Here is a 6,835-nt window from a genome sequence, read left to right as displayed (position 1 = left end):
CAGGGAGTAACTTCAGCGCCGTCAGAAGACGGAGATGAAGTTGCTTTTTAAAACAATTCGGCTTCCAGCAATTGCTGGAAGCCAAATTATTTCATTCCCCCACTATCCATGGCAACCTGGAGGAGGAATAGTAATTAACACGGCCCAGACCTGTGCGGCAGCAAGATCAGCCATATACTGGCTGTGTCCTGCGCCCAAGTCTCCGCCGTCGTTCTCTCCTACGCCTATGAGGGGCCGAATTTTTTGGAACCGGTCATAAGCAGGGTGGCCTCTTAGATGACAAGTTGTATTGGCACTGAAGTGCAGGAAGCGCAGAATGTTCTCAAATCGTGACCTGGACATGGCAGCAGAGAACATGGGCATGTGATGTATTGGGTGCATAGACCAATAAGACCGCAATACAGTCTTTTTGACTAGAGCCATGTTAAGGAGAAGGCCCAAAAAAAAAAATGTTACGTTTGGAAACATGGGGTGGTTTTCACCGAAAAGGCTGGGCATGGTAGCTTCTTGGATTGGCGGTTGCGTATTGTGTGGCATAACGGTTGGTCTCCGCCACAATTAAGTCGTAGAGACCAGCAGTGATCAGAAAAGAAAATTTCTGTCACTGCGGTGGGGCGGGTGAGGGTTTGGCCAAGTGATCAGGCACCCACGCGGGGCAAATTAGGGCCTGATCTGATGGATAGGTGTGCTAGGGGGTGACAGATGGGTGTCTCAGGGTGTGATTACATGCAAGCAATGCACTGGGGAGGTGATCAGGGGGGTCTGAGGGTGTGGGCGGGTAATTGGGTACCCACAAGGGGCAGATTAGGGTCTGATCTGATGGGTAGCAGTGACAGGTGGCGATTTGTGGGTGGTTACATGGGAGAACAGATGTAAACAATGCACTTGGGAGGTGATCTGAGGGCGGGTCTGCAGGCGATCTGAGGGTGTGGGCGGGTGATCAGGTGCCCACAAGGGGCAGATTAGGGACTGATCTGATGGGTGGCAGTGACAGGTGGTGATAGATGGGCGATTACAGGGAAGGATAGATGTATACAGTACATGGGGGTCTGGGGAGGATCTGAGTGTGTGATCAGGAGCCCCCGGGGGCAGTTTAGGACCCATTCTAAAAAAAATAGTGTTGACAGATAGTGACAGGGGGTGATTGAGTGCAGAATCAGTGTGTTTGGGTGCTTACTAGGGGGGCTACAACCTGCCCTGGTGGTTCCTCGATCACTGGGACCACCAGGGCAGGAGGCAGCCTGTATAATACACTTTGTATACATTACAAAGTGTATTATACGCTTTGTATGCGGCAGATCAGGGGTTAACCCGCCGGTGCTTCCGAACAGCCGGAGGGTTGGCGTCGCAGGTGGGCAAAGCCTATTGCCGGCGGATGCACGCATGTCAGCGCGCAATCCCCAGACAGTTAGTCCCACAGGAGAGCCCGCCGATGGGCGTATTGCGGGGTCCAGTTTGCTACCACCACCCATAGGTAGTAGGCGGTCAGGAGGTGGTTAATCACATTAGCTTAGTAACATACTGCTAGTGAGTACTAAGCTCTAAGGGCTGGTTCACACTGCAAGAGCTGTTTCTGAGCACTGATTTTTTAAAAGCTCTTGCTAATGTAATGCTGTGCGGCCTTACCAGAGTGATGCGATTTTATAGAAACCACTCAATAGCATTACCGTATATACTCGAGTATAAGCCAAGTTTTTGAGGCCAAAATTGTGGCCCAAAAGTGGTCTTGGCTTATACTTGAGTCATCAGAAATTGAAAAGGGGGGGGGGGGGGAGAAAAGCTATGCGATGACAGCCCCCAGCTATGTGATTAATATTGCATGCAGTGTAACTGCTGTGTCTCCTCCCCCGCTGTCTCCCTCAAGTGTGAGTCGGGATCTTACCTGCAATAGCTGTATTGTTTCAGGCATATTTAGTCCATCAAGTGCACCACCAGAGTGGAATGTGTTGCGGCTGTGAGGTGTCATTTAAGTCCCGTGTCCCCATCCAGATCTGCAGAGTGGTGCACACTTGCTTTCCCTCACAGTCTACCGCCATGAGCTCTCTGCAGCAGTCTCGTTTCTATTGCACCACCTAGTGGTGGGGTAGGGGATGCGGGACTACACTGCATTTCCTCCCCCAGCTTATACTAGTATCAATCATTGTCTTTTTTAAAGTAAAAGTTGGGGGTTCAGCTTAAACGGTACATTAGCAAGAGCTTTTCAAATCACTAGTGATAAAAAAAAAAGTGCTTGTAGCGTTAACTAGCTCTAAGCGACAGCAACATAGGAAGCATAATGCAGTTTACTCTGAAATGTACTTATACACGTGTATTTAATTTTTAACAGGGTCTTTTGAAGGTGTTCTATGGACTGTTTAACTACCTGAAGACCGCACCACGACAGTAGGCGTGGACACAGCAGCATCCCCAGAAGCGCCTAAACTGAGGACAGTAATGCAGGAGATCGCGTGCAGAGCTCCTGCTCGGGGGGGGGGGGCAGAGCTCCATCTTGCCTTCAATCTCCAGGCGGCGAGTTTGTTAGACAGCGTCCCCTCCTGACTGTAGACTGACCCCACCAACAGAGAGCCCTGTTGGTGGAGGGGGAGAAATCACTTGTGTGCTGTGTTGTGCAGCCCTGCAGCTTGGCCTTAAAGCTGCAGTGGTCATTTTCACAAAAATGTGCCTCGTCTTGAGGGGGGGGAGGGGGGTGTTTCCACTATGGTCCTCAAGTGGTTAAACAAACCGCCACTTACCTGGGGCTTCTATCGGCCCCCTGCAGCTAAAATGCCCCATCCTGCAATGCTCTGTTGCCCGCCACCAGTCCTGTTGTAATATTTGTCTAACAAGACAAAATTATGCTTGCTCCTGCACACGTCATCAGGAGCTTACTGGGCAGGCACAGTACGAAGTTTTCTTGTACAGCACAGTAAGCTCCCAATAACACGCTGGAGCGAGCACGCCCACAGCCTAATCAAGATAACTGATTGGATCGGCGGCAGGGAACTGAGGATGGCGCGGGACATTTCAGCTACAGGGGACACGATAGAAGCCCCAGGTAAGTGGCGGTTTTTGATTTGAACAGGCCCCAGAACTCTTAAGAACTTATCCACATAACATGTATATTGTAAAGGCTACAATTGGTTTAATTTTGTTTTTACCTTGCCTTCATGCATACCTAACAGTGTATGGACAGATTCAGCCTGCTTTTGTGAACTTTTTTTTTTATATAGAAATGCTTTTTATAGGGAAAAAAATGTGTGTGAACGTCTAAGATTATTTTAAGACTAATTAGGTAGCTTGTATGTTCTGTTAAATCCAAACATTATTTACCTGCACATCACTGCACTTCTGCCATTCTACCACTCAGCCAGGACCTCGTGTGTATGCAGGGAACTTGCTCCAGCAAGAAAATCCACAAGACTCCGGCTAGTCTCACACAATGCAAGTTGCCTACACAATTATATGGGCATGTTCACATTATCCAAATGCACTTTGCATATAAGATGTCACGAATATTACAACAATAAGTGTTGCGTTATGCCAGATTACTCAACATGCATTGTGTGTACTTTGCCCAACTGCAGGATATATACCTCATTCTGGAACAATGTCGGGGCAGGCTTCAGCTTACCTGAATTCTGACTCACTGCACGCATGCCCTTATAAACTGATTTCTGTACAGGCATTCTTTAGGCAGGGGTCATACTTGTCTTTCAGTTTCTACACTTTTTCAGAAAACTGAAAGACAAGTGTGACCTCTACCTTACAACAACAGCTAATGTAATTTATAGAAAAAACTGACAAATTGCGCAAGATGTCAGTTTTTTTTCTGCGTGCGAAATCTGCATTCAAGTGTGACCTAGCTCATTGATTAACATGAGTTCTCAGTTGAAACCAGTTTTTCTGTGCAGAAAACGCGCATGAAAGCCATCATGCCTTAAGGTCATGATATTAAGCCAAGCAACTGCAAAAAGACTTATTTTTCAACCAAAATTTAATCCCAAAAAACCATTCAAGTCACAGGGGTTAAAAGTGGAGTGTTCAGACACCAAATCTGTACAAACAACATTACAGTAGCTTTGAATGCTTTAAAAGTACAAGAAAAAAAACAAAAGTAAGGTGCAATGAAACCTTTTCTTTCTACAAAAGAAAACAAAAACTACACAAGCCCAAAGATTTACAGCCTAGACTGGTTAAAAAGAAACCAAGATGTGATGAATGGCAAGAAAATGGCCTACAATGAATGGCAAGATATTCAGAAACCTCTATTGTGTGTGCATATGGATTAGACAACGATCTACCAAGAATACCAACAGACCTTGTGTGGACAAGTTTGTGAAATAACTATGGTATGCAAATGTAGCAGCAAGATCTGCCTGAACACTGAATTGCAATACAACCTTTGCTAGACAAGGGAACTGCAGCAAATCAGAAAAAACATTTGTAAAGAGCATGTTAAAGTGAACCTCCAGACTAAAAATCGACTCAGCAGCACTGAAAAGGCCTGGTGTTTAACAGTTTCACAGCATCAGAACGTTGTTTCTCTTATACAATCCTCATTTTTAGCTGCACAGAAGAAAACTGCCCAGGCAGCTTTCCCCTTATGCTGTGCAAAGCATGATGGGATTTCTGATGTTTTTGTTCTCGTTCTGATGCTTTGGTGCACATTTTTTTTCCTTTTTACATTTCGAATTTGACATTCGAAGCCTAGTGTGTGCAGCTGGGAGGGGTAATCAGGACACAGGACAGTTGGAACTGTCTCGTGCTCCCTGTCCCCTCCTTTCAACCAAAAAGATGGCAGCCCCCATGAATCAAACATTTGCCTGTTCTTTTAAAACAGGGTGGGTAAAAGATTACCTATCTATTCTAATTAACTTAACTAATGTAACCTAATGACAGTATGTTTTAGGCTGAAGTTCCTTTTAAGCCACTATCTATTGATCAGTTGTTTTAGCAGGATAGCTTTGTACTGCATCTCGTTATCCAGAGGGCAATAGTGTCTTATGCCTAATACACAGTACGATTTTCCATGCGATAGATGGATTTGATAAAATCCGTCATGTCCGATATTGCTCCCGATAGTTTCTGTGCTCGACTTCTCATAGTGAATGAAAAAAGATAAAAATCGAATGAAGATAAGAGAATCGAGTGCAGAAAAAACCGATTGGGTCGCAAAGTCGCACAGAAAATCTTAATGTGTGTACCCCAGCATCAGCTGAGCAGACCAAACTTTGTTCTACTTGCCCTGCCTGGTTTAAGTCGCTCTATTGTGCACCATGCTGTCAACCATCCATAATATAATGCTTTGCTAACCTTTGGGCTACCAATGCACCTGAACACAGTGGTAAACTGTCACCTGAGAGATCAAGTCTTGATCCCTGCAGGCGACAGGAATTGTGCTTAATATGAAGTGGTATCAATAACAGGAAAAAAAATTCTGGCTTTGTCCCAGGTAGTATATGGTAAGGCTAAGGCAACTCCTTATTAAAGGGGAACTTCAGCCTAAACATACTGTCATTAGGTTACATTAGTTATGTTAATTAAAATAGGTAATATAATATTTTACCCACCCTGTTTTAAAAGAACAGGCAAAGGTTTGTGATTCATGGGGGCTGCCATCTTTGTCATGGGGCAGCCATCTTTTTGGTTGAAAGGAGGGGACAGGGAGCATGAGACAGTTCCAACTGTCCTGTGTCCTGATAACCCCTCCCAGCTGAACACACTAGGCTTCAAATGTCAAATTCGAAATGTTAAAAAAAAAATAAAAATCCATTCATGCTTTGCACAGCATAAGGGCAAAAACTGCCCAGGCAGTTTTCTTCTCTGCAGCTAAAAATGAGGCTTGTATAAGAGAAACAACGTTCTGATGCTGTGAAACTGTTAAACACCAGGCCTTTTCAGTGCTGCTGAGTAGATTTTTAGTCTGGAGGTTCACTTTAACTGCTAACAGATTTTCATTGTATTTCATGGTTTATCAAACTAACCATCTTTCATCTAAAAAACAACACGTGATCAGAGGGGGAAAGTGCTGAGGGTAAGGATAAGTGTCCACGTGAAGAGGCCATGTACCCAATGTGGTTAGGCAGACTTAAACAGGGTCAATAACTTCACAATTTAACATTTTAGTTTATAAATCAGCCTGCCACGCTTATTGTTTACAGTAAAGTGTGTGTTTAAGTACGATATCTACACAAAGGAAACCGGAAAAAAAAAAAAAAAAAGCTGTGTCCAATCATTGATTACCACATCTTTGAAATAGATTATTAACACAGCAGTACAGGAATGTAGGAAAAGTATCAGCTAATCCTGTACATGATGAGGTGGGCATGTCATAACAAATAGAGGCTAAAACCAGCAACACTATTATGCTTCATAACTGATCACTGCCCCATTAAAAGCGCCCCTAAATTAGGCCAATCATAAAACATGGTTTGGTGAGTGCACTGTATTCATCTAAACCACATCCAAGGTTCAAGAGTTTAACATTCCACTCAATCCAATACCCTAGAATTTTACAACTAATGACTTTCCTTGAAAAGAATGTCCAGAATACAAGTTACAATAGTGTGGGGGCTACTGCATTCTGCTCCTTCCCCTAAATAACCCTTACTCTAAAGTTGTAAAACAAAACAAAACTGCCACGTAAACCAGTTCACGGCGGAGAAAAAAAAAAAAAAAAAAGATAAGAAATCTAAAGAGGTTCCTTTGATCATGTACTTTACAAGTGGGCATCAAAAGGGCATAGGTACAACACTCAAAATACATGTTTTGTATCAACAGAACAGCACATGCTTACCTTCCGCATGCATCAATACCACTTATCTGTGGCTGGGATATTGTTCCAGTAACAAGCCGG

This window comes from Hyperolius riggenbachi, chromosome 2 (assembly GCF_040937935.1).
Source record: "Hyperolius riggenbachi isolate aHypRig1 chromosome 2, aHypRig1.pri, whole genome shotgun sequence".
Taxonomy (NCBI): domain Eukaryota; kingdom Metazoa; phylum Chordata; class Amphibia; order Anura; family Hyperoliidae; genus Hyperolius; species Hyperolius riggenbachi.
This window is presented reverse-complemented; position numbering follows the sequence as displayed.